This window comes from Tenrec ecaudatus, chromosome 6, assembly GCF_050624435.1.
Source record: "Tenrec ecaudatus isolate mTenEca1 chromosome 6, mTenEca1.hap1, whole genome shotgun sequence".
NCBI lineage: Eukaryota > Metazoa > Chordata > Mammalia > Afrosoricida > Tenrecidae > Tenrec > Tenrec ecaudatus.
In genome coordinates, this window is record NC_134535.1 from 48,879,636 (window position 1) to 48,907,257 (window position 27,622).

At 38.4% G+C, this 27,622-nt stretch overlaps 1 protein-coding gene and 1 pseudogene across 2 annotated transcripts in view; both read right to left on the reverse strand.

The window, feature by feature from the left end:
- Positions 1-27,622, reverse strand: part of PTPRQ (protein tyrosine phosphatase receptor type Q) — a 251,561-nt gene that overhangs the window by 100,221 nt on the left and 123,718 nt on the right. The window lies entirely within an intron of this gene.
- Positions 1,239-19,840, reverse strand: LOC142450547 (proteasome subunit alpha type-2 pseudogene; annotated as a pseudogene).

The window sequence follows — 27,622 nt, forward strand, 5'->3', positions numbered from 1 at the left end:
ATTCCCACCAGCAAGCGCCTCAAGTTCCCTTCCCTTTCAATGAGCGTGATGTGAAGACTCTTTACACACCTTCTCCCAATTCTGATGCCTCATTCTTCGTGTAATCAAGGTTTCAAACTGTTTGCTCAGCAGATTGAGCAAGTGCAGATAAAGGAAACAAACCTAATGCACACCTTTCCTGATTTTAAGCCACACAGTATCCCCTTGTCCTGATTAAACTACTGCTTCTTGGTCTGTGTTCAGGTTCCACATGGGCACAATTGATCGTTTGAAAATCCCATTTTTCAGGGTTATCCATAGTCTGTTGTAGTCCACAAAGGTAAGTGCCTTTGTGTAGACAACAAAACACAACAACTCTCTGATAGCCTCTGCTTTCAATCAAAATCTATGTGATGTCAGAAATAATACCGTATCCCTTATTCCATATCTCTCTCTGAATCCAGTTTAGATTAAAGCTCCCTGTTGATATACGTCTCTGGTTGTCAAAAAAAGTCTTCAGTAAAATTTTACTTGCATCATGTGCTATTGATACTGTTTGATAGCCTCTGCATTCAGATATGTCACCTTTCTTTGGACTGGGCTCAAATATGGGCCTCTTCTGCTTGTTTAGCCAGGTCCAATCTTCCCAGTTCCTCGGTATAAACAAATGAGATTTTTAACACTGCGTCGGGTTGTTGCACGGTTTCAATTGGTATTCAACCATTCATGGAGTCTTGTTTGTTTTTCACTCATGCCTTCAAGGCAGCTTGAACTTTTTCCTTCTGTACCTTTTCCTAAGCTCATGTGATTGAACTTCATCAAATGATACCTCTTGAACTGCTTTCATCTTGATCAATTATTTGGGCACAATGATTCTGTGTCTGCCTTTCAACTTCTTTAGGCTTCCAGTGTCACAGTCTGCCCATACCATCCTTCACTATTGCAACTCCAAGCTGCAGTTATTTCCTTCATTTCTCTCAGTTTGAGAAATTCTGAGGGTGGTCTTTCTTCTTGGCTCCTTAACACCATATCTCTATACGTTTCCTTATAATCCTTGACTTTCCCTCCGAGAGCTGCCCTTTGAAGTTTTCTTGGAGTGCGGGGGTAGATTAACAGTTTATTATGATTTGTATCATTTTAAATATATGAGTCCATTAAACCATATAGAAATAAATCTGCAAAAAAAATCTTCATAACAAAATATTTTGAACATGTTAAGGACAGAGACATGTTTAATCCAGGACTGTTCAATCACTTCATTATGATGCCATGGCTGCCAAGTAATCCTTAACTTCAGTTAGTCAGCCTCCTAAAATCAGCTTCATTGCGGATTCCAAGTTCTATGCTACTTTCCGTCATCTGCCCTGCAAAGCTCTCCTTTAGAGTCACAATGGCTGGATGGATGGTATCTTCAGGTTCCAGGTCCTCCTTGGATGTTTTTTCCAGGAAAGTTTTCCCATTCACATAAGTTCTTTTGCGTTTCTGTGGCTTTCCAGACAAAGTCAGCACCAGATGGATCTGACTGAAATAAATACGATCGACCGTCATTCCAACCACAAATTAGTAGAGAAACTCCAAATGGACATACACCACTGACTGGGCATGTGCCGGCATGAGAGAAGCTACTCTTCGTACCAGCAGTGCTGGGAGAATCGGCTCTTGGTAAACCAGATAATTTCCGAGACCCGAGGGTCTCTGGCTTTCCTTCTATCACCTGCGGGAGGATTGATTGTTGGGGAGTGACAGAGTCTGTACTTTAAAGTCCAGAATTCCATTTCAGGGAAGGGTCTCAAGGCCATTACCACTCAGAGGACAGGTGTGGAGGGACTCTTTAAGACAATGATGCTGGACAACCTTCAGAAGCAGTCTCACACTTGTAACCTCAATGTCCACCCATGGCTCTCATTCTTTTGCCACCATGGGTCCTTGGAGTGGGGCTGGCTTGGTGACCCATGGCCCAATAACTAAGAGGCAGAGCAGACACCTGTCCAGAGGAGCTGAGAGGGGAAAAAGCCTTCTCTTGGTCCCTGACCTGGGACCACTGGGATGCTGGACTAGCTTCAGGTCCTGGGCGAAGTGCAAGTGGTTAAGTGTCCCTGTGCACCAGGAGTTGGGGGTGGGGGTGAGGCACCTTTTCTGTGATTCTAAATAAATGCTCACATTTGAACCACTAAACATTTCTGAGCTCTGTGTACAAGGTTGGTGTACACTACACTCATCATACAAAATGGGTGTCTGTCTCTTTTCAGTAGCTAATCGCACTCCCTTTGCAGCTTCAACTTCCACAGATGCAGCTCCTCCAGCTACAGCAGCCAAGGCATATTGAATCTGGACATGTTTACTGGCGAGGCTGAATGTTGTCAACAAAAGATGTATCCACGTTCTAACAACTTTACTGGAGAGCCAAAGCACAATTATCTGACATGACATTTTCTATTCGACCCTTTCACTTCATCATTTCTTCCATGTGCTCTATTTTTCTTTCAAGAGCGGTTTCAGAGTTTCCTCTGACATCCAATTTTCGGCCTTTCCTTTCTCTGCTGTTTTTACAATGATTTTTGGTTTCATTATGTGTGATATTCTTATAGAAATACTACCATGTCAGGTGCTCTGCAACGATGTTCCGTGCAGCATCAAATCTGCTATTGAGTTGGTATCTAAATTCAAGTAGGATATAATCCACATTGGATTTTGACTCTCTAGGACCTGTACTAATTTTCTTCAGCTTCAACCTGAACTTGCATATGAGCAATTGGTCTATTTATTACAGAGTTAGTTCCTGGCCTTGACTTAGCTGATGATATTAAACTTCTTCATTGTCTTTTCCTGAAGATGCAAATAAGTCCTGTTTATTGTTATTTGGAAAGGCCCGTGCATGTAGCTGTCCCTTGTGTTGTTGTAAAAAAAGCATTGGCCATGAATATGTTGATTTTCTGGCAAAATTCTATCATTTGATATCCAACTTTGTGTCTATTATACAGGCCATATTTTCCAACTGCCGATTTCTTCTCTGTTTCCAACTTTCACTTTCCAGTTTGTACATTTTAAATTTCAGAATAAAAAGTGGCAGAATGATTCAATTTGTTCAGTACTAGTTTTAGTGTTCCCTAACTGTGTCAGCTAGACTTCATTCTAGGCCTGTAGACGCTTTCCTGTCCTAGAGAGCATTGTACTTCAAGGTCTATGTGAAAATGTTCTTTTTTGATGATAAATGCAATGTGATTTCTCTTCAATTTGTCATTCCCAGTATAGTAAAGTAGGATTGACCGATAGCATGACCAATACCAGTCCATTTTGGGAGCATTAATGCCTGTGTTGTAGATCTTTATGCCTCCAGTTAGCTTTTGTTAACGTCCTTTGGGAAGGCCTTCCAACCGGAGGGGCTCATTTGCTGGCAGTGCGTCAGACAATGTTCCACTGTGATCGATAAGGTTTTCAGTGGCTAATCCCTCATAAGGGGACCTTTGGCTCTTTCTTCCTAGTCTGTTCTCAGACTGGAAGCCACACTGAACCCTGTTAACCAAGGGTGGCCCTGCTGGTGCTTGAAATACCAGGGACATGGCTTCCAGCACCACAGCAGCACACAGTTGTTGCTTTTCACCACAGAATGAAAATTTGACTGGTGAATAGTAGAGAGATAGCATATGACACAGCAATTCACTCCAACATAAACATTCAAGAAAAATGAAAGCATATGCCCGCACAAAATGCTGTACAAAAATGCATGTAACAGCATCATTCATCCTGAAATGATGGAAATAACTCAAACATGCACAGCTGCCAAACGGATAAGCAAAAATGTGGTGTATCTATACAATGAAATCGTATAAACAGCGACATGCTGGTACTTCTGAACCCCAAACACTTTATGCTAAAAATCAGTAACCCCACACTAAATATTCTGTGACTCCATTCGTAATTAATATGCAGAACAGAAATAAACCTCTAAAGACAAAGAGGAAGGGTTACTTAGGGTTGGATGTGTGTTTTAAGGGCAGCAAGCTAAAAAGTGTTCGGTTCTTTTTGAAGGACTTGGTATTTTCTAAAATTAGTTGTGATGATAGTTGTACATACAGTAATTATACTAAAAACATAGAATGGTACACTTTAAATGAGAAAATTTTATGGTATTTGAATTATATGATTCCAAAAGTTGGTGGAAAGTGACACGATCTTTCAATTACGTTTACCAGGAATATTTTTGAAGGCCTCACCCACCTATAATATATTAATAAACCTGTGATTCTGTTGTTGTTGTTCAGGAGGACAATACTGGTTCATGGTTTTTAATAGTCTCCCATTACATTTTGCAGAACAAAAGGTCTTAATAGAGCAGTACTTTTAACTGACAATGACACAAGCTCCAGGCTCTTTCTTTCTGCTTTTCTTTAGCTAGCTAAGAGAAACGCTGCCTTTTGGTCACTTTTCCCACAACAGCCTAAATGATGGGTTTTCTACACACACACACACACACACACACACACGAGTTTTTGACACATATAGGCACTTAAAATATTTGCTGACTGGGTAAATCAATTACTGTTCATTGAATTCTTGTTCGGTCGGTACAAATTCTAGTTCATGTTTTTCAATCACGCAAACCAAAAAATAAACCTAATCTGAGGCAAAACACAGAGTAAAACTCACAGACATTTAAAAAATTATTATCTCAGAGGAACTAATAATTGACCAACAATAACTCTCATTTTTATCCAGTATCTTTTCTTTTGATGAACTCTTCATTGAACTAGACCATTTCAAGGCAACCACCCTATTGAATTACAGATACAAAAAGGATTACACTCATTTTAGCATGGAGAATCAGATTTCCATTCTTTAAGAATGACTAAAAACCACAATTTTTTTCTATTCACAGATGGTACTAATTTGAACACATCATTCCATGCTTCCTGGAGTAATAACGCAGCTTGCTTAGATTTTCTAAACATGACTGAACTGTGATGAAGCGATCACCACTCATTGCCAAGGTATTCAGTAAATTACACTTTTATTTATAAATTATTCTTATCGGTGACATACTTTCATCATGGTTAAAGGGAAGGCCTTTAAATCCACTTACAAGTTGTTATAGGTTTAAATGCATGCCAACTTTTAGTGATTATTTAGCAGATTCCATCTAAAAGATGAATATGTGCATAAAATGTAATTATTTTGTAAACACCTGGATCTCAAGTAGTGGAAGTGGCTGGCCTCATGACAGATTTCTGTTGTTACTTCATATTAACTTCTCACTAACCTAGTTAAGGACACTGAGAAGTATACGGAAGACCGTGTTTCATAATTTCTCTTTTTATAACTGTCTTTCTATCTTCAAGCCCAGGGGTGCTATTTTAAGCAAACAGATGTCTGAAAATTCATATGTATAAAGCAGACACCAGTATTGCGTAAACTTTAGTAAGTGATTAACAATAATATATTTTTAAATAATTTAATGAGCTGGGATTGATCCCATTGCAGCTAACCATTTTATCTGTAGGAAATTTAAATAATCCACAGTCCTTGTGAACACACAATATACATTTATGGTCTTAGCATATCCAAGTAAAAGTAAATAATTCTAATTCTAGCAGAATGGCTTAATGACATGGTTGCAATTCTTTAAAAGTTCAATACAAAGCAAATTTCAGGACATAAAATATAGCTTTTGCACCGACTTGTACTTAATCAATAGCAATTATTGAACAATCCTGCTGTGCACGTGAACAAGGTATCATTCTTAAGGTGAAAGCAATTTAATTCACATATAAAAGGTAATTTAGCTAATCAAAGCAGTCATAAAGGTGTAATGACAATAGGGAAGGGTTAATGAAGGAAGAAATTCTTCCTGGAACTAAAATGTAAAGAAACATGCAAGACGTAGCAAAGAGGTAGAAGAAAAGATGTTTCAATAAAGATGAAAATGGAGAGAGAAATGTAAATTGAAATAAAATATTTAAGGGGTGAAAAGTATATAGAGATAAATTACAAGGAAGCAACAATAAATTTTCAAAAGGATTGGAGCATGGTGAGGGTTTTATTAAAAGATAATGAAATTTTAAGAAAGTTTAAGTAGCTCTTATTAAAAACTGCTAACAACTTGCAAAGTCAAGGAAATGGAAAGATCAAACTTCCAAAGAGCCTATTTTTCTCAGAGTTAAAGTTTATAGAAACCATTCAATACATTGAATAGATGAAGTACGATCTGGATTACAATAATACCAATGACAATAACAACACAGCCACTGAGTCCGTTCCAGCTCATCTTTTGTAACTCCTTTTGATGTAAATCTCTTGGATAGCAGACAGCCTCATATTTCTCTGACAGAGAGGCTGGTAGTTTTGAACTGCTAACCCTGAGGTTAGCAGCCCAGTGCCTAACCCACAGTGCCAGCAGGGCTCCTTGATTGTAATTATAATAAAGAATAATGCAAAATAGAGGCAAAAGAAAACACAAGTGAATATTGGCATTATGTGATTAGCTGGGGACAGAAAATTTTAAAAAGCAAAAATAAAATCAATGAACTCATGGATGTTAATAATAGACAAAATGTATATTGCACATTTGTGGGATGTAAGTTTAGAATTCTACTCGGAGTACTGTAGCAAATACAAAGGGAAAAATTAAGATGATAAATTTCTGTGACAATAAATAAAGACAAACTAAGTGATCAATAATACAATAATACCTGCTACTGAGGTCAAAGTTATCTTTCTTATAAAAATTCATGTAAAAAGTGACCTTGAAATTTAATGAATAGTGTCCTCAGCACTAGCATCACGTAGTAAAGGCTAGATATGTTCAATTAGGGTGTTTTTTATAATAGATCTCAGTGTCAGTGAGGGGTAAAAATTTTAAACATGCTATAGTAGAACCATTTCCTCAGAGGTTAAGATACTACAGTTCAATTGAATTCACTATGCTAGTCTAGCTTAATCTAGAGACGGATTTTGGAGTAGCTAAGGTAGCGCTCACCAAACCATCCTCCTATGGGAGTGGCACTAAAATCAGAAAATATGAAGCGACATACTGTTACTAGTGTGGAATTCTAAACCACTTTGTAAACTGACTCTGTCTGCACACAACATAATGTATCCATAAGAAGGTGTAGGATTCACTAAATATTGTTGTGTCTTTTCCAATATGGGAGCAGATGCACGATTGAGGGCATATTATTTTATGAACTGTTGTTATAAGTATTTTAGACTTTGAAGCAACTACTGAATACATTATCTATAAAATATATAAGTACAACTTTAATCCATTTCTGGAGAACAGTATAAGGAAAATAGGTTATAGAATCTTTTATTCAGGCACAAAATGACTTGTTTTACAGAGTCATTCGTTGGATAGTTCTTGATAGCAAGGTACCCCATAATAGCCTCTAATAGATAAATAGTATCTACTGACAATTTTTACTTGAAATTATTTATTAGAAGTTTCTCTTAGGAGAGTAATAAGATGGCAGAGTTAACTATATACTAGGGCTACTGCTACAATAGCTGGAGACCAAATTGAACTGCTGACGTTCAGGAAGAGTTGGCAAAGACTTGAGTGGACATGACTGAATGGATGATAGGCATAAGTAAAACAAAATTTCAGCTTTGGATGTAGATGAAGGAGAAATGGGTTTGCCCAAGAGGCTAAGTAAAACCCTTTGGGGAGATAGCTAGACATACCAGGCAACCGAAACCATGAGTCAATTAACATTTGAGGAGCATGCTTATTGAAAACGACCAGCTAGTGATGAAGAACTGAATCTCTATTCGTGTAGATAAGTATTGCAAATGAAGTACAATAGAAAAAAAGAAGCTCATACGGATCAGTGTCGGGAAGGTAGAGTAAATAATTTTTGAATAAATCAACTATCAATGTAAAGAATAAATTAGCATATTTATTCATGATGGGTTAATGTATTCCAATGCTAATTGTACCTCAATGCTTTAAAACCATTACTCGGTTCTAAGGACAGTGGCTGTACAGATAATCTTCAAAATACAGAAAAGACCTGGATCCAAAGACTGGGAATGTATGTATATAATTATTCTACAATTGTATACAATACAATATTATTGTTATAAAATTATACCATATGTCTATTGTGTGAGAGTATAAAATTAAACAGCTGTTGGCTCAAGGTGCTGAAGAATAGAGTGTAGCCCAGATATTTTGGGATGTCATATGTCTAAAAAAAGAAGGAGCTGTAGAGTGGATAGATCAAATTCTGGACTTAAACTGCACCTTAACTTTTAGCTAATTTCTTAATGGTGCATAAAGGACAATCCAAGAAACACATTGAAAAGCAACAGTTGAAAAACTAATAAAAACTGTAGCTACTGGCAAATGTAGGGAGGCAGAATTGAGTTGGAGTCTGATAAAACAAGGATGAGTAAGTAGCTCAGGCTTTATATTGAAACCACAGAAAGGTTATACATTTACTTCACTCTCAGGCCTCAGACTCAAGTTTTCACTTCAGAATGATGACATTCAGGCCCATCTCCACAAGGTGATCAGTCTCAATTTTGACCTAAATTAAAACACCTAACATTCATCAAAGAAAATAATAACATCCAGAATTCCTTCAACAAATGATCAATAATGTACATTATAAACATAAGAGTTGTTAGGCAGACAGGAAAAGTCATAGGCATGAGGAAACAAGAGAGCAAAAGAGATCATTTGAAAGTGATCCAGTCCGAATTCTACCTTGCAGGGTTGGATAGGACAGAGGCTGTACACTGGTACATAGGAGGGTTGGAGATACAGGGAATCCAGGGTGGATGATACCTCCAGGACCAAGGGCGTGAGGGACGATGCTGGGAGAGTGGAGGGTGAGTGGGTTGGAAAGGGGGAACTGATTACAAGGAGCCACATGTGACCTCTTCCCTGGGAGAGGGACAGCAGAGAAGGGGGGAAGGGAGACCCCGAATAGGGCAAGATATGACAAAATAACGAGGTATAAATTACCAAGGGCATATGAGGGAGGGGGGAAAAGGGAGGGAGGGGGGGAAAAAAAGGAGGACCTGATGCAAGGGGCTTAGGTGAAGAGCAAATGCCTTGAGAGTGATTGGGACAGGGAGTGTATGGGTGTGCTTTGTACAATTGATGTATGTATATGTATGGATTGTGGTAAGAGTTGTTGGAGTCCCTAATAAAATGTAAAAGAAGAAAAAAAAAAAAAGCAAAAAAAAAAAAAAAGAAAGTGATCCAGGATAACTAAGTTGTCGGAATTAGCAGAAAAGTACTTCAAAAAGTTCACATAATTATTGCATTTGATTTAATAAAAATATCACAATTAAAAAGTAGATAAGCATCCTCAGTGGAGAAATAGAAACAAGATACAATAAGATGGATACCTAGCATGTCAATGTGTGTGTCTGAAATGAAAAAAGAGACTAGATTTGCTTAATGAATATCAGCGTGATCCATAGAACCATTCCAACTGAGAAAGGAGAAGGAGGATCGGAAGCAAATGCACAGCTTCAATCACTGGAGAGACAAGAGCAAGTGAGATGGAGCTGGAGCCACCAAAGGGTGGAGAAAGAAGGCATAAAGGGATCTGAAAAAATAATGGTTGCATTTTTCCATCAAATTTTGGAAAAATATCTATTTTAAAATATAAAAGTTCATTGGAATAAGAGTAAAATAATTGTAAGGAAAACAACTGGCCACATTATTGTTAAACTACTTAAAAGTAAACATTTTATTAACCTTGAAAATTATCAGAGGAAATAACATATTTAACATACAAGAATAACAATAGAAGTGGCAACTACTTTCTGACTAGAAACCAGGGTTACTGGGATGACAAAATTATGCCGTCTTTAGGGTGCTAAAGAAGAAATAAAAGCAGCAATGAACAACAAAACCCAACCTGTCAAGCCAGAATTCTACAGTCAGAAGAAAAAAACTGTTCTTTAAATGTCAAAGCAAAACAAAGATATTTGTTTGAGATAAAATCTGGGAGAATTTTTGGCCAGCATCCCCACAGTACAAGAAACCCTTCAGCCTAAAGAGAAATTACTTTAATTGCATCTTGGGCCTATATCAGTAAACAAAGAACACCAAAAAGGCAAATAGGTGCAAAGGACATTAGTTCAGCAAAATGTCTACTGGCTCCATAATAAAATAATTCACTGAATAATTATTCAGTGCATAATTATATTCATAGATCTATAATACTTAAAAGTATAGTGTTGGTAGCTGTTGTCAAGTCAGTTTGTGTCCTAGGGACTGTATGCACGAGAGGAACACTGCCTGGTGTCATCCACACAACTGTGGCTGTGTCTGAGTCCAGGGTTGTCGCCCGGTGTCAATCCATCTTCGTAAAGAGCTTTCCTCTTTTACGCTGCCCCTCTACTGGACCAAACACGATGTCCTTTTCCAGGGACTGGTCTCTCCTGACACCCTGTCCACAGTGCAGGAGATAAAGTCATGCCATCCTTACTTCGAAGGGACATTCGGCTGGACTTCTTCTAGGACACATTTGTCTGTTCTTTTGGCAGTCCCCAGTGTTTGGGAATTCCTTGCCAGCACTGTAATTCGGATGCACCGATCCACTTCAGGCTTCCTTATTTAATGTCCGACTGTGACACGTACATGAGGTGATTGAAAATACTATGGATTGGGCCAGGTGCAACATATTCCTCAAAGTAAGATCCTTGCTTTGTGGCATTTAATGTATATAGATGTATAGTACTTTAATATTTCAAAGCAACTTCATAACATATGGATGGTATTATACTTTTGTATATTTTGCATATTTTATATAAAATTTTATATTAACTTAAGTAGATATTGTAGTAAAGGAGTTATAATATCTTGAGAAATCACTACAAAAATAATAATACAAGAAAATATAATTTAAAAAACTAACAAGAATTAAAATAGGATGTTAAGGACATTGAAATAACCTGCAAGAAGAATATAGGAACTAAAAATGGTGGGACAAATAAGAAACAAACACCAAAGAGTAAGTCCAATTCAACTAAATTAATGATAACTTTAAATTTAAATGGACGAAATATTTTATGTGAAAAGCAAAGAATCATACTGGAAAAAATTTTAATTTATGGTGTTCAAAAGAGAAACCTTTAAATATAATGACAATTCAAAAGTAAGTTTATAAAGAGATAAGAAATAGAAGTAAAAGAACAATAGTTTTTCAGCTATATTATTATCAGACAGAATAGCCTCTAAAACAAGGAATATTCCCAGACATAAAAGGGACAGTTTATACTGTTAGCAGGTCACTTAGTCAGGAATACATAATATTAATAAACATATGTGTTTAATAAAAACATTTCACACGAAACAAAAGCTGGTTTAATCAGAAAAAGACACAACAAAGCTACAGTAATATTTGGTGATTTTTAATACTGTCTTCTTATTAACTAGTATACTAAAAGGATCAAGAGTACAGATATGAAAAAATACGATCAATCTCATTAAGCAATCACACAATATCCAATAATGGTACAATGGCTAAATTGGACAACCAATAAGGAAGACCAGAACACTGATGCAAGTGAATTAGGGTGTTGGTGAAGACTATGGAGAGAACTGGGGACTGCCAGGACCAACAAATCTGCCTGGAAGAAGTACAGCCAGAATTCTCCTGAGAAGCCAAGGGATCAAGGATTCCTAATTGTGGACACTTTCAGCGGAGACCAGTCCCTGAGAAAGCACATCGTGCTTGGAAGAGGAGGCCACCGGAACGGAGGAAGTCCCCAGGGAAAGGGACTGACACAGTAGCTACAGTGGCTCAAGTATAACAACTGTGAGGATGGCAGGAATGACCGGCACTTTGCTTTGTTGAAAGGGCCCTGAAAAGCCACAATCTACTTAACAGCAACTAACAAAAATCACATTGTCAATAACTGGGGTAGGGGGACCCCCATTTTTCATGTGTACAAAGGAAAACACTCAAATGTTAAATTATATTTTGAGCATAGGGCAAGGTTCACTTAAAATGACTCTAAATTTTAAAATATTACATCTTATGGAAATATTCCCTGACAAATCCTATGGTGTAAGGCTATCTACAAAAGTCCCAAATATTTGTAAATTAAACAGATAATTATATAATCAGGGTTCAAAGGAAACTCAAAATAAATTAGAAAATGCATTAATCTGAAAAAAATTATAATATGTGATAAATAGTTAAAGAAATACGTATAATATAATTTATATCTACAAATGATTGTTTTAAAAAGAAAATGACTTGAAAAATCATTGCTATGGCTTGAGTCATGCCCCCTAAAAATATGTGCTAGAAATCTAACTCTTAGGCCTGGTTTTCAAATCCCTATTTGAAGATGGGTTCTCTTTCCTAACGGTAAGGAGACAGGATTCATGTAGGGCTGCATGTATGTCCATGTCTTTTGAGATGTAAAAGAAATTAAACAAGGAGCCTGAGAAGGAAAGAAGCACCACGCCACACCAAGATCCACAGAGAAACAAAGAACCTGACTTTTCCCAGGATTTACAGAGGCAAAAAGCCTGTCCTCCAGCCTGCACTTTGTGAGAGAATAAGATTCTGTTCGCTACAGTATGTCTGTTAGAGTAATACTCATGACAGACAGAAAGGCCAAAGGACATTTAACCCAAAATATTTAGAAAGAAGCAAATAATAAAGGATCAGAAATCCATGAAATGTAAAATAGACAATAGAGAAATGTTTTCCATTCAAAATTAATTTTTATAGAAAAGTCAGTAAATTTAAACTATCCATACCAGGAGTGACAGAACATCATGACAGATGCCAAACCACCCCAAATCAATAAATTTGACATCTCACAGGAAATGGTCGAATTCTTTATAACTACAACTTACCCCAAATGATATAGAAAGCATGAATTGTCCTATATTTATTAAGAATGTGAAAATTAAAAAAAAGAATGTGAACATAAAATAACTAATTAGCTTTAGAAAATGACTACACTGGAAAAACATAGTCTTGTGAGGTTTCATGGGTCAATTCTGTCAGTCTAGATGAAATCCTAATAATCTTTTGAAAACAAAGAAGCAAAGAATACTTTCCACCAGTTTATTTGGCAGCACAATCTTGGTATAAAAGTTAAAGAAATATATAATTTTTAAAATCACAGGCCAATGTTTATCTTGAACAGATACCAAACTCCTAATCAAAATTAGTAAATTAAGCCCCCCAAAACAAATATGTTGATATAAAAGGGATTCCAACTCATAGTAACCCTAAGGGGGAGGGTTTGCAATCTTGTAGCCTACCCTATCATTCTCCTATGGAGGTACTAGTAGGTTTGAATCACCAACCTTTCAGATCGCAGCCAAGTATTAAACCACAACATCACAAATCCCCAAACAAACTCACTGCCATTGAGTTGATTCCAACTCATAGCAGCCCTGTAGAACAGAGTAGACTTCTCCCCTGTCGCTTTCTGTGACTATACCTCATTGTGGGAGTAGAAAGCCTCGTCTTTCCCTGAAACAGGAAAAACAAAATCACCTGGTGCTTTTGAACTACCAACCTGGAGTTAGCAGTACGAAGTATACCCTACCACCACCACGACTCTCTTCTCCTAGAGCTGATGCCTGGAATTCAGACTTCCAACCACATACACTGTGATAAAATAAACACTTGTTAAAGTCTTCCATTTGTGGTTTTTCTCTTACAGTAACGCTAAGAAGTGAAGACATTATTTTTTCATTAAATAGCAATCATCCCCTCAAAACAGGATTCGTATTGTTACCATACTATGGTGAAATCAAATGCTGGTGAGAATGAGAACTAGAACTTATATTTTATGGGTGTGGGGGTAGTTAAAATAGAATAACCAGTTAATAAAACTGTTTGACTTTGAACATTTACAGATTTGTTCAGGTTATTTATTGCAGCTTTATGTATGAAAAATATCTTTTCTCTTAAGAATCCTAATGTCTATAAGAAGTCAATAAACATACAAATGATAATATGTGTGTGAATATAAACACACATATGTACATGGTGTATGTGCATCTATGCACACCAATTTATAAATATACCACATAGGCAACATATATGCATATATATACACTTATATCTCCAGTTAATAAGCCAGTTAGACATGTGTCAAATAAAAAATGACACAATAACCAATTACTCAAACCTACAACGGCTTGAGTTTCACAATTATATTGAAATAACTAGAACCAGACAGAAAAAAATATATAGCTTAAGAACTTCAATTAAAACAAATTGACTAAAATCAGGAGAGTGGTTAACTGAAGGCTGGAGCTAGGGGCCAAGGAAATATGCTACTGGGAATGGAAGTGTTCTGCATGAGGATTGAGCAGAAGTTAAATGAATACTTAGGGAATGTGTCAAAAGGAGCCTTGATTGTGGAGTGGTCATGACCACAGGTCAGCAGTTCAAAACCACTCACGACTCCTCAGGAGAAAGATAAGACTTTCTATGTCCATGACAAGTTACAGTCTTAGAAATCACAGGGGCAGTTCTACCCTGCCCTGAAGCGCTCCTATGAGTTGGAATTCTTCTAATGACAGTGGATGTTGTTTTCAGCTATTTGTCAAACACAACTGTACAAGTAAGTTTCTGTGCATTTCACTGCATATAAGTTTCTGATAAGAAAATGACAATTTTAAAAGAAAGTTTTGCTGCAGGTAAGATAGCATTAATATTCAAAATAAGCCACAAATAATTCATATACATATATATGAATTACGATACTAATATTTCCTAGATAATGTTTTTATAATGCTGAATTTTTTCTAATTTTTTTATTAAAAGATCACAACAATCCATACATCAATTATAAAAGCATATTTGTACATATGTTGTCATCATTATTTTCTAAACATTTACTTTCTAGTTGAGCTCTTGGAATCAGCTCTCCTTTTTTTCCCTCCTCCCTGTGCTGCCCTCATGACCCCTTGATAAATTGTAAATTATTTTTATATCTTACACCGACTGCTGTCTCCCTTCCCCCACAGTTTGTTTGTCCCCCAGGTAGGGAGTGGGGGTGGTTATGTATCAATCATTGCAATTGGTTCCCCCTCCTCCTCTCCTCTCTCAACCTTCCCCGTCCCCTTCTGGCTCCACTACTCCCAAGATTGCTGAAGACAAAATTGGCCACAAGCAAATGTAATAAAGAAAGGGGATGGTGTCCGGCTATCAAAAAATTTAGTATCTGGGATCTTAAAGGCTTGAAGATAAACAAGCAGCCATCTAGAAGAGAAGCAACTAGCCTGCGTGGAAGAAGTATACCAGCCTGTGTGATCATGAAGTGTCAGACTGGATCAGGTAACAGTCATCAGAAGACTCAAAACAAACAAAACCCCATATTGTTGAGAATGACGGGGGACAGAGCTGAGACTTCAAACCCATCTGTAGATAATGGGATATCCCCTTATAGAAAGGTTACAAGAAGGGATGAGTCAACCAGGGCACAGTAGAACTGATGAAACATACAATATTCCTCTGGTTCCTTGAGGTTTCCTCACCCCTCACTATCATGACCCCAGTCCTGCCTTTCACTGCATGCTAGATGGAAGCATGTACACAGATACATATAAGAGATAAGAGGTCATGACACATGGAATGCTGAAATTTTTATACAGAAATTATGACTAGATTGTTTTATTGTACCTTTCGTGTAACCATACTAGAAATTACTCAAGTGTGACACTTACTTTCTACAATCTTTTGGTAACTGTGGAGTCTGTTGGCTCTCGAGAATTCCATCCTATCCTGATTTTCATAAGTATATATTGTACATTTAAGCATTTTTCTCCAATAGCATCTTAAACACAAAGGTAGCTTTAAATTCCAGGTTAAAATTTTAAACTACTATCCTTTCATATAAAATAATTCTCATGAATGCAATTGCTCATCAATGACCCTGCCAGCACAAGAGGCGAGGTGTTGGATGGCCGATAGATAGTAGTGCAGCCCTGCCAGCTGCTCCAGGGCTAACAAATGGAGCGGTGCTGTTTCTGTAAAGATTTATGACCTTTGGAGCCTTATGGGGGCAGTTCTAGTCTGTCCTACAGTGTTAGCTAGGAGTCAAACTTGACCAAAGAGCATGGGTTTTGTTATTGTTGTTGTTGTTTTATGATGCAGTGATTAAGTGCTTGACTACTGAGCCAAAAGTGAGTGGTTTGAAGCCTTCATCCCAACATGGGAAGTATATGTAGCAATTTGCTTCAGTAAAGTTGTGGACTTTGGGGGCAGTTCTACTCTGGGACACTAAGGACATTTAAAGTTACTCCAGCTGACAATCAACACAGTGGCAAAGGGTTTGGGTTAGGTCAGTGCATTTTTTAATGCAAAATGAGTTATTTTTTTAAAAAAAACATGTCTGAAATAAGCTAATTGCATCAGAAAATGGGACTACTGATTTTTTATGCTATTTTAGTTGGCACTGATTTGATTATTATGATTCATACGGAATAATATTAACTTTCTAATGTTGCAATTTATGTTTAATGATTCTTAATAATAAGATATTCAAGCACAAAATTAATGATTTATTGGAGGTTTCAGTAAATAGATTATGAAAAAAATTACACTGATAGTTGATTAATATACTAAGAAATTATGTGAATTTTGAAAGTGTTTGTCCTTGGAATGGCTGAACTTATGCATATCTAACTATAACATGTGTGTGACTTTTTAAAAACTATATATTGCTTCCTCCTCAGAGTTGTTTTTTTTTTAATGAAACTTGTATTATTTAGAATTCACTAAGACGAGGTTAACAATAATTTGCAGAACACTGAATCATTTTCTTATATTCATGTTGCATAGATCTTAACTTGAATCTAAAGTAATGTTATGACTTAAGATATTTTTCTATCAATAAGATTCACTTATTCTACATTTCAGAATGTTTGCATTACCAGTAAATGTTTTTTCATGAAGCATTTTCTACAAGCAAAGAGCATATTACTAAAATTTGCCAGCAATATGGTTACCAAAAAAGGAAGAAGCGAACTTTTAGAAACACACACACACACACACACACACACACACACACACACACACACACACACACACCACTTAAAGAGAGAAGGAAGCAATTTTTTTTTTAATTAGGTGAAGTGAAGTGGGGGAGGAAGTTGATCTGTGAAGGCTGTGTGGAAAGTACCAGCTACAGCTGCATGAGACAGGAATGGAAAATAATGTAATCCGATAGGCCCCAGTTCCTAAACAAGTTAATCAAACTGGTGCCTGAAGAACAGCTGGCTTTAGCTGGAGCTAGGGTGAAGAAAAGAGTGGCTACCTGGAGTCCACTTAGAGAAAAGTATTAGAACATCAGTGAGGCCACGGAGAATTATGCAGAATAGTATATTAATTTTTTACAAAAGAAATGCATTTAAAACTAATTTTGAATCTATCACTTACCTAATTTGATACCAAAGTATACTATAAAAGAGCAATTATTACACTTTTAAAACTGAGTTTATGATCAAAATTGAAATATGACTGAGAACTTTTTTAATTTCCCAGAAATCTGTAAGTACCATACAAATTGTGTTATAGTAGTATGTTTCCAATTGTTGGTTCGGCACGTGTCTGTTCTTGTGGTGCTGCTATGTCTCCCTCGTGGTGGCCCTGTGGACTGCAGACTGAACGCTCCGGGTCCTGCCCCGCCCTCACCACTGCTTGCACACTGGAGCCCCCTGTTGCTTCACTGCTGTTAATTGGTCTCATTAGGGGGTTCTCATTTTCACTGATCCTCTACGTCATTGAGCCTGGTGCTGTCCGGGGACAGACCCTTCCTGATAACATGTCCAAAGGACATGAGAGAAAGTCTCATCACGTGTGTTGGATAAGGAGAATTCTGCTGGTACTTTTTTGAAAACAGATTTGTTCATCCTTCTGGCAATCTGTATATAGTATATTCAATATTCATCATCAGCCCAACGATCAAGTGCATTGAAAATAGCAAATGTTGAATCAGTCAAACCCTAGTGTTTAAAGGGATTTTTTTTCTTTTTAGCACTTTAGAGAGATTTTTTGAAGTAAATTTTCCCAATGTAATATCAAATTTGATTTCTTGGCTGCTGTTTCCAGTGGTGTTGATTATGGATTTAAGTAAAATGAATTCCTTAACAGCTTCATTATTTCCTTTATCAAAATGTTTCTTATTCAGTTGTGAAGAGTCTTCTTCTTTACTGCTTCTTCTTCTCCTTCCTTCTTCTTCTTCTTCTTCAGACCAGTCCACAGATGAGGACATCCTTCTTGGTAAAGCAGAGGAGTAGCAAGAAAGGGGAAGACCCCCCATGAGTGGCTGCAGCAATAGCCTCCAACATCAGAAGAATGGTGAGGACGGGACCAGAGAGGGAGGTATTTCATTTTGAAGATCCGCTAGGAGTCGCAACTGACTCAGCACCTAACAACAAGAGCAACCTACATTGAAGAGTACAGTTTTCCGTTTTCATCACTAAGGGTTTCGAGGCCTCTTTGCTTTTCTGTTAGCAACAGGTTGTGTCATCCACAAATAGAAGATTTATGATGAATCTCCTCCTTTGCTAATGGCACATTCTTCAGAAAGTCCAACGTAACCAGCTTTTTTTTTTCAGCTAACAGATAAAATAAATATAAAGACTATAACCCTAATGCGTTATCTTACTGATTCTTAACCAGGCAGTCTCCCCTTGTTCTAGCCACAGGCCTGTCAAATGCTCTACAGACAGGTCCTGCATGACAGTACCTGTTATGACATTCCTTACAGTGTTATCCAGTGTGCTGTGACCCACACAGCTGAACGCCTTTGCATCGTCAATAAAATACCAGGTAAGATCATTCTGCGTTTACCCCACCAGCCAGGAGCAGATAGCCCTCATTCCACATATTCATTTGAATCCAGCTTGAATATCTGGATGTACAACTGCAATCATTTGAAAAATTAACTTCAGAAAAACCTTAGTTGTGTGTAACATCAAAGATGTCAGTCAATAATGGTTACATCCTGCTAGGTCATATTTCTTTGGATATATGTATCTCATCCAGTCAGTTGCCCCGATTTCTTGGCATTGTTGAGTGAGGGGTTCCAGCAGTGCATTCATCTGTTTAACTGAGGTGTCAACTAATTCCACATGGAAGAAGCCCACCAGCCTGTGTGGTCCAAGAATTATAAATAATAAAACCTAAATCCAAAGAGCAGAATGGTGTCAGAGCTTATATTGTGAACCCCCAGCTTGCAGAAGACTTTGAACCCCCAGATGGATTGGCTGGTCCCCACATGGATTACATACATCTCCAGTGAATACCCTCTGGTCATAGCCGAAGGATGTTAGGAGCCTGGCTACCATACAGAGAGCATTGTAAAACTGGCAATGGCAGATAGAGTCAGATTAAAATGGAGCACCATCATTTTATGTCCCTTCTGACCCATTTTAAAGTTGTCCCAGTTCTTAATATTTCTTGCCTTCTCTTTGACTGATGTTTACTATGCTTTATCTAGTTGTTATTGTTGTTTTATGTTTGTTTAATTTGTATGATTTTGTATAATTGTGTTTTGTTTCATATTAATTTCTATATATGAAACTCAGGATAGGTAGCGTTATAGAGACAGTAACTGAATTAGGGGCAGGGGAAGAAGGGGGAAGGTGGAATCAGGAGCTAACAACAATGAGTGTGAGAAGAAAATGTTCTGAAATTGACTGTGCTGATGAGGGCACAACTCTTCTTAATAAGACTGAATGATTAAATTGTATTGCATGTGGAGTGTATGCCAATCAAACTGTTAAAACAGAGAGAAAAAAAAAGTGTTACCAACCCAACTCACCCAGTGCCACCAAAGAACAATGACCAGATGATCTGCCTCCATGAAAACGAGGCAAGAAAACTGTACGGAGCAGTGCTTGTCCGTAACACATGGTGCCGCCATTAACTGAAAATGAGTCAATAGTTCTATTAATCATACCATTTTCATGAAGAATGACATCGACACAGTATGTTAGTCCATTCATAATTACCTTCATGTTAGATACTCCCTTATATCCCAATGGATTGAATTAACCCTTTCCTCAAATGTATTGCAATCCTGCCTATTGGCTGTCATGATTTAATTGCATCTTAAATCTGTTGGCTTTGTGTAGAACAGATTGCTTAACATCATGCAACCAATCAATCAATCAATCAGTTGAGGTTTGGCCAGAGTACGGTGGATTCTAAATCTAATTATTTCTGAGTTATAAGATGAACAGATTAAACAGAAGCTCACGGGCCTAGGGAAGATAGACACTGTGTGAACATTGCCAAGAACTAAGAAATACTGGAGACACCAACAGGAAAGTAATCAACACTGCCAGAACCCTTATTTGGAATCTTAGCCTTCCAAACTGAGAGAAGATGAAACTATTTTAAATCCACCTGCTTGTGTTAGAGCAGTACTGGCCAACTATGACACCACCACTCAAGATACTGCAAATAAAAATAAGAATAATCTCTGATGTGTACAATCAGAATTTTCTTGATAGTATACTGAAGGACAAGATAGAAAGAATATTTAGAAAACTTTACTGTTTTATTGATTTAGGTCAGATAATCTTAGCAACCATGAGTGTATCTGGTTGAAAGTCACTGTGCATCCTCTCCTGGTTGGGTTTCTACCTCAAAGCCTTCCGATAAAGTCATTCTAAAGCTACCAAGAAGCAGCACGCAATTCATAGCCCTCTGTTCAAGGAGTCTTTAAAAATATATTTTCATAAATCCATAGAGTTGATCAATATTTATGGAAGGCTTACTTCATTTGCTTTATATTTATTGGATTTGTCTTTAAAAATAGTGTAGTTATTTGGATGTTCCAGGCAGAAATCATCCTTGCTATTTGATCTGAAATTTTCTGCTCAAATCCAGGGCCTGTAAAGAATAAATAACTATTGATTATCCAGTTTTCCAACAAAGAGTGTACAAAAGCCTTCATCATTAGATGTTCTTTTTAAATAAGAGTTTTGTACTTAAAACTTAATCAATTTGAAAAAGATTTTGTAAAACACCTGAATTTTTAAATTACTCATGCATTAGCAATTCTAGCAGTTATTTATTTCTGATCCATGACAGGCAGCTTAAATGTTTTTGTGATCTCGGAAATTACTCACTGGCAAATAGACTGTGTCCATTAATTTGCTTAAAAACAAGTGCAATCATGCAAATGTCTTGCATTTTGACTTCTCTCCACACTGGGACAGGTGAAGGAGAGGAGGCAGGCAAAGGAAAAGTCATGTTTGAATGAGTGCGTAATTTGCAACTAAAATAAATAATGCTCATGTGCAACTTACTAAGTACTACTTTAAGATGACATCAAATCTTTTCATTGGTGCCAGCACTCAATTTTAAAAATAAGGTAGAAAAATTGAGATCAATTTTAATCATAATTTCCCCAGTGATTTCAGCAATTAAATTTGTCCTATGTTTGGGGCATCTATAAAACAAGATGTATAAAGCATTAGCAAGCATACGTCTTAAACAGATTTTAGGAGAATGGTATTCAAAACACTATAGATGAGGAGTGCGTTTATGTATATGCTAATAAACAGTACAGAGGTGCTCATAAGAACCAAGGCATAAAAGGAAAAGAAAATGGTAGAGATATTGAACACTTATAGATTCAACCATATTACATCATTACACATCTGAGTGGACTTTATGGTCTTGAATGTGCCCAATATTATCTATTGAACATAAACTTAATACACTCTCCTAAAAGCCACAATGGCATATTTAATTTCCCTCCAATTAATTTTAGTCATCTGAAGGAACGGAGCTTCTTTTTCCAATTTGTTCCAAACTACTGAGCTTGGAAGAGCTTTGAATAAATCCAAACTATAAAATTACCATTCACCAAGGAAAGAAAAAAATTTAAACTCCGTACTAAATTACCAGACTTACTAAGATTTGATAATAATATGAATAATTTGATGCATTCTGAATCAATTCTAGGATCTAAAAGTTAAATCTTGCATGCATATGGACTTGCCATGTTGTTTTTATTGATACATATGTTTTTACATAAAACGCTATTAAAAGTACCAAGAATGTGATACTTCATTTATAGTGCCCCCTTTCAACATGCTTCACTGTGACAATGGAACCAGCTTAGACACCAAATATTTCTCTCCTCATAAATTCAATCTTCATGATGCACATTTAGCTGTGTCCACATAAAACCAAGTTTACACTGAAAAATCCCTGGAAGGAATGTTAAGGTCAGACACTAGGTAATGAGAGAGTGCGCCAAATTTAATTTCACTTTATGTCAAAAATAAATATAGAGTCAGTGACTCAGAACAGGCTATATACCATGACCAATCTTGGATGTCCATAAATTAAAAATCCACAAGAGCTATAAAACCATTTCCATTCTAAGCAGTGACTTCCCAGTTTAAGAAATAATTCATATGAGGCCAATGAATGTACAAATGTCCTTCGCACAATTGATGTATGTATGGATTGTGATAAGAGTTATATGAGCCCCTAATAAAGTGATTAAACAAAAGAATTCATATGAACCCCAAAAAAGGCAAAGTATTGTCCTAATAACTGCTGTAATCATAAAAATCATATACTATAGATCTGCAACTTAATTTTAAAGATGAAAAATTAAATATTTGAAGAAGTTATTCATATTAATATTTCATAATGATTCTCCTTAATTAAAATATTTTCTATTTGCCTAAGAGAAGATACATTTTTTCCTGCTGACAATATAGAAATAATATATTACACTGGAGCAAAAACCTTTATGAAAAATGCTAAGTTTCAGAGGAAAACAATTCATTCTTTTTCTTTCACAGAAACTTTTGAGTATCTCCACAGCCTACAGTTCTCTGTCAGGAGCTGTGCATGAGACAAAGTCAAACACGAGAGGCCCTACAAGCACAGAATTCAAAGTGAAACTGTGTGATTCTCAAATGTCAGCAAGTACATCATCCCATAATTGTATTCAAATGAAGATTTCTGAGTCCTAATTCCAAAAGTATGATTCCATAGGCTTGGAGCAGAGTCTGTAAGATACATATTTTAATATCTAAGAATGCAGGGAATCAGAGTCCAAACTGAGAAATATTGATCTTCAGCAGTGAAAGAGTACACATTAGATGCAATATGTCTAACAAATTTAATGTACTGAGTTAGAATTCCTTCAATTTCTTCTCAAGAATATAGCCTTTTGATCCTGAGTTAAGACTCAATCCAATTTCCTAGGGAAGTGACTTTGACCACATCTTGTACCGTAAGTCCAGTGCATGCTGTCACATGAGGTCCCTGCCTCCTTTCTAACTGAACCGCCACTTTATTCTGATGGCTCAGTCAGCACGCTGGATACCAGGTCGGGTTTTAGAGTGAGTACGTGTTTGAGAATTATGTTCTCGCCCACTTTCCTTTCCTTTCTTTTTGACCAGGTCTCTAGGACCTGGCTATGTTCCAATGATTGAGACCAATTTACCTGACCCCAGACCACCCTGATACAGACCACCTGCCGGATTTGAACATGCAGTATTTCTTTCTTTCAGGTTCTGCGAAACCATGCTCATTTGCCCACCCACTGGGAAGGCACCTGCCACTCCTTACTGGAACCCTCTACCTCAAGGCTACACATTATCTCAGTGTTCCCACACCTTGCAGACAACCAGATTGCCCAGAGAGATGCTTACAAGTACAGATTCTGAGGCCTTGCCCCCTTGAGAACAAGATGCAGCAACTCCTGGGGTAAAACCCAAGAATCTGTAGTTTTAACGTTTGGTATGTAATTGAAAGATCTCATAATGAAACCATATTTAAGAAGATTTCAGAGAATAATTACAATTTTGTGTGACATACAAAAGAATAAGAATGGTCTAGGTAAAGGGAGCAAAGTAGTGTGATGATGGAAAGGTCCTGAGCGTGTTTATAATTACCATCTGTTGTAAGGTTCCATTGAGTCAGTTCTGACTTATAACAATTTACGCACAACAGAGCGAAACACCGCCCAGTCCTGCACGCGCCTCACAATGATTCTGTTCAACCCCATTAGTGTGGCCACTGTGTCAATCCAGCTCAATGAGTGACTTCCTCTTTTGCTCTGACCCTTCACTCTTCCAAGTCTGCTGTCCCATAGCAGGTAACTTTTAAGCTGCATTCTGAGTATAATAAGTAAAATCTATTAGATGAATAAATGAAGTTTTGACAGAGGCATCTACTTATGAGGAGCTGCAGTGGAGAGACAGAACATGGATATGTCCTCAGGAGCCTGATTCTACTTGGGAATGACTTCTGAGAGGAATTTTGTAGAAAGGAGACTAAGTATAACATTTGGAGTATTCTGGGTAATCGCCTACACAATGTATCTTTCGTTATCACTTTTATGCTTCAGCACGCCAAATCTATCCTTATTCTCCAGAAAATAAGGATTAACCACCAACACATAAGTTCTGGTTAATTATATGTTCAAATAAATGCAATAAAAGTAGGTAGGTAAAAAATAAGTCTAATGAGCAGGCTGGACTGGCTTGGGTGATAAGTTAGTTATTACTATAGCATTCAAAAAGCCCATTAAAAAAGCCAACTTCCTTGAGAGCTTATTAGGAGGTTCTAGCAGGGGAGCACAGCTACTTGTATACCCTTCACCTAAGAACCCTCTTCCTTCTGTGGGGAAAGGTCATCCTCTTCAACCACGCCCGCAGTTTCAGGAAGAATGTGCATGGAACAGTGATGGAGGAGGGAAACAGCCGACTAGCCAGCCAGATCAGCTAAATCAAACCTGGTGACGTATGGATGACAGATGTCAGTCAGATCGCCCTCACATGTTATGATAACTGTAAGAGTTCCCAATAAAAAGATTAAAATATTTTTTAAAACTAATTTCCATCATAAATCATTGTGTGCTCACCTCCCTGATATGATCACTGAAGACATTTGCATAAGCAAATGTGGTGAAAAAAGCTGATGGTGCCCGGCTATCAAAAGATATAGCATCTGGGGTCTTAAAGGCTTGAAGGTAAACAAGCAGCCATCTAGCTCAGAAACAACTAAGCCCACATGGAAGAAATACAACAGCCTGTGTGATCACAAGGTGTTGAAGGGATCAGGTATCAGGCATCAAAGAACAAAAAATCATATCATTGTGAATGAGAGGGAGTGCGGAGTGAGGACACAAAGCCCATCTGTAGGCAACTGGACATCCCCTTACAGAATGGTCAGGGGGGAGAAAACAAGCCAGTCAGGGTGAAATGTAGCAACCATGAAACACAACTTTCCTCTAGTTATTAAATGTTTCTCCTTCCTTCTCACCCCCACCCTCACCCCTCCACTGTCATGATCCTAATTCTACCTTACAAATCTGGCTAGACCAGAGGATGTACACTGGTACGGAGAGGAACTGGAAACACAGAGAATCCAGGATGGATGATCCCTTCAGCACCAGTTGTGAGAGTGGTGATACTGTGAGGGTGGAGGGAGGGTGAGTTGGAAATGGGGTACTGATTACAGGGATCTACATGTAACCTTCTCCCTGGAGGATTGAAAACAGAAGAGTGGAGACGTCGAACAGTGCAAGATATGACAAAACAATAATTTATAAATTATCAAGGGTTTATGAGAGAGTGGGGAGAGGGAAGGAGGGGAAAAATGAGGAGCTGATACCAGAGGCTTAAGTGGAGAACAAATGTTTTGAGAATGATGAGGGCAATGAATGTACAAATGTGCTTTACACAATTGGTGTATGTATGGATTGTGATAAGAGTTGTATGAGCCCCCAATAAAATGATTTAAAAAAAACAAAAAACAATTTCCACTGAGTCAATTCCTGCCTAAAGAGCAAAGTAAAACTGGTCCTTTGAGGTTTTTTGGGTTTTTTTTAAGCGCCCTAAAGGAACTGAATTGGTAAATTGTTTAATATGTAGAAGAAATAAGGGATAAACCTCATGAAATATAAGTCTACTTAACAGTCAAGAATCGGCATTGCTAAGTCAAGAAGCAAAGGAGGTCCTTCTAGGAAGCCAGAATAGGGACTAAGTGGGGGTATCTCCTGAATGGCTGCATATGGCCACGACAAAGGGGTTGAAAAGAAATCAGACACCCATTAGACCCCAATGGAAAGATCCAAACTGAGCATTCTCAGACACAAGCCTCCTAGACCCAGGTGGGCGGTCCAGACACATGACATCACACAGGTGAGCCCAAACGTAGCCAGTAGCATCAGCCAATCCTCAACCACACCTCCCTGAGCAAGTGGGGCAGGAGGGAATAAAAGCCAATGGTCCCAACCAATTTCTTTCTCTCTGATTCAGGTGTGCTCTGCAGGTGGAGAGTGGGAATCGCTCACGTGCCAGCGCACGTGCACCGCTCGGGTCCCGTGGCCACCTCCCAATCAGGCCTCTCTCGGCCTCGGGGATTTCCTAGTTCCACAAGCATGGTTTAACACTCCTGTCTATATGCTCCTTGGACGCGCTTTTCGCATTCAGCTGTGAACTCCCGTAGGGCTTTCAGAAGCAGCGTGTGCTTTTTGAGACTGTCAAACCTGAACCTTCCCTTTTCCTCATAAAACTCACTTGGGTTACAAACATGCTTCTGCCACGTGAATTCATTCATCACTGCAAAGCAAGAACTGAGGGATCCGAACCCAGAAACCTCGCATGTTGGTGCTGTGACTCAGATACAACTCTCTGGACTCTTTCAGGGAAGCAGCTCGGGACAAACTTTCTGTCCCTGGAGCCAAGGCACAACTCTCTGGCTCACTCTCTCAATACCCCTTTCCTGTGGGACCGCTCCTCAGCACCTCTGAGAAGCTGATAAACTGGCAGAGGGGGTGGATTGGGAAGCGCTGCACCTAAACCACGAGGCCTGCAGTTTGAAACCAGCAGCCTTCGTGGGAGGGAGAGGGGGCCTTCCCTCAGACTCAGGTGGGAACACTAGCGATTCAGCCCTGGCTTTCACAACTCAAGCCAGCAAGCCTGCTTATGGCAGTTCTCCCAGGGTCACTTAGAGACCTCGCGAACCTGTGCTCTGACTGACCAGATGCTAGAACCTGCCCACCCCCATCCTACCCCCCTTGGGCCTCCCTACTCTCCCGTGCAATCCTGCTTCCACGTTTGGTGTCTGCACCTCCTGGAGCTCCTGGCCTGTGCGGCGTGGACAGACTGTTGACCTGTGCTGCCTGCGGGCACGCACTCTGTTCCCAGGGGGACCTGTGGCCTGCCTTTGCTTTTTTGGCACGTTTTGCTTGTGCTGCTGCCTCCCTGTTCACCCCCAAACTGTGACTCGCCCGTGCTGTTTAAATTGGTTGGTCTCTGCAGGACTCCCTCTCCCCACGCTTTCTCCACTCAGCCCCCCAGTTCGCCACTTCTCTTTGTAGAATAGCTGAACACAGGTTCCTCTACAGACCTTAGCAAGATGGCGTCTCTCCTCCAACCACGCAGACCTGGAAGCGGGGATTTATTGACTAGCCAACCCCTTCCGGTCCCTCCAGCTTTGCCTTCCCCCACCACTTCCAGTTTTTCTGAGCTATTCCCACCTGGTTCCCACCATTGGTCCCTCTCTGTTTGTCTTCCCCTGATTTGTCTTCTGGTCCCCTTCCAGGTTTTTAAGGTTAGTCCTGCCCAGTTCCCACAGTCACTCCTGGATGGTCCCCCTCCCTCCTGGTTTGGCTTCCCAGGTCCACACAAGTTATCTCAGCCGGTTCT